The sequence below is a fragment of the Clarias gariepinus genome, chromosome 17 (assembly GCF_024256425.1).
Source record: "Clarias gariepinus isolate MV-2021 ecotype Netherlands chromosome 17, CGAR_prim_01v2, whole genome shotgun sequence".
Lineage (NCBI taxonomy): Eukaryota > Metazoa > Chordata > Actinopteri > Siluriformes > Clariidae > Clarias > Clarias gariepinus.
This window is the reverse complement of record NC_071116.1, coordinates 5,134,036-5,136,187: the sequence shown is the minus strand read 5'-3', so window position 1 is coordinate 5,136,187 and position 2,152 is coordinate 5,134,036.

Sequence of the window (2,152 nt, the reverse complement as noted above, 5' to 3'; positions counted from 1 at the left end):
CTCAAACGGTGTAAAACCCATGGATGCCTGTGGTGTTTCTCTGACTGCAAATACTGTAGGACATAGGGGAGTAGACGTTCGCCCTCGTCTACTACTCGCCTTAGCATCCTTTTCAGAGTCTGATTAAATCGTTCCACTAGCCCATCGGTCTGTGGATGGTAGACTGGTGTGAGGATTTGTTTAATCTGTAGCAGTCGGCAGATGTCTGCCATTAGTTTCGACATGAATGGGGTGGTAGGATCTCTTTTGGCAGGCCGACTTTACTGAATAGCACGATTTGCTCCCTTGTGATGTTTTTTGACGTCGCCTTTCTCAGCAGCACTGGGTAGCGCGTTGCATAATCTATAATGACCAGTATGTGTTCATGTCCTTTCGACGACCTGGATAGTGGGCCAACTAGGTCCATTCCGATGCTCTCGAACGGGACGCTAATGATCGGTAGGGATATTAATGGTGTAGGAGCTGGTTTTCGTGGTTCTGTTTTTTGACACTCGGGTCATCGCTGGCAGAACCTCTTCACCTCTGCTTTTAACCCCGGCCAGTAAAAGCGATCACGGATTTTCTCCGTCATGTTTCTCGCTCCAAGGTGTCCTTCAAGGGGGTGTGTGTGGGATAGATGCATGACCGCTTCGGTTTTTCTCTGCGGCACCATGAGAAGATCATGCAGCTCTCCTTGTCTTCGGCGCGGTAGTACAAGAGACCTCATTTTCCTTTTTTTCGGTTTTACCCCTCTATATTATTTGGTTCCAGCAGTTTTTAGGCGAGGGTCTTTTCGTTGTAGTTGTGCAAAGTCGCTTCCATTTCGGACCTATTGTGACAAAGTAGGGGAGACCTTAAAGGGATTAGCTGTCTCAGCTTCCGCCTCAGCCTCTTCGCCATCGTCCGCTGTCTGTGCCAGGCATGCTGGTCTCAGGGGATTTGGTCTTGGACGGCGTCTCGCCTGTGGCATCCTCTTTTTCTCCCCTCGCAGCCTTAGATTCAGGCTGGGCCAGTCTCTACCTAGAATTAAAGGGACAGGTAAATTAGCAACGACGCCAGCTCTTATTGTGTATTTCCGGTGTCCATCCTCTACGGTAAAACGAGCCGCGGGAACCTCCCTTCGATCTCCATGAATACAGGTGATCGGAAGAGGCCCGCTTGGGTCTCTGAGGGGCGAGCCAGTGGAACATCAAAAATATTTTAGACAATCTGCTCCCAACTTTGTGGCAAACAGGAAACAGGTGTAGATAGGATTTCAGGTGTCCACATAGCTTTTGCCACATAGTGTAACTGGCATAGTTTTGCATATGAATATTCAAGGATTAACATTATTAAAAATCATGTAATGACTTGATTACTGATAAGAAAATCTTTATAAGCAGGCCAACTTTAGAACTATTTTAATCTTCAGAAACCAATTGTGTCCAGTTTTAAAGTAAGTCCAGTTTAAAATGTTATGTTTTATGTTTTATCCATAATCAGTGAATTTGTTCCCAATTAGAAACTCCCGTTTACGCGTTCTATGCAAAGTGGCCTGTTTGACAGAAAGACAATCACTGTGCCAATGCATATAGGTTAATCCCCCACAAGCTGGTTAAGACGACTCAAGACCGACACCATATACCCTGTAAGATCAAGGGTCTTATTCTGTATTATTACAGTAACTTTAGACTGAGAGTTACATCAGGGAGCATTACATAAAACTGGCACTTGCTCAAGAAAGGGATTATTACTGGCTGTAAGATTTCTGTGATCCTTTTTGCTCTTGCAATGAATATGTTGGTCAAGGCTCCTGAAATAGAGTGCAGAGGCCCCCTGCAAGTCTGGGATCCGGCAGCCCCTCGAACCTTTATGGAAGACTTGACAGTCTACCTGGGTGCAGGTGGATTCTTCAGGGCCTGGTTAGGCTCATTCCTTGGGCTAGAATGAGCTTCAAGCCAACAAAATCCAAAAAGAGAAAGTGGTAGAGTTTAGCTTCTCAGTGGATGGCGTAGTAATACCATAAATTAATGAGAAACCACTCACTAGGTAAGGTTTTCGCCTGCATCTCCAGAGACACTGCATTAGTACAGACAACTATTAAGAAGCTTGAAGCTTGGTTGGTTGTTAGCGGATTGGACCTTGCTTGGTTGTCGGCAGTAGACAAGTCTGTTTTACCTGGCAGATTCAAGGC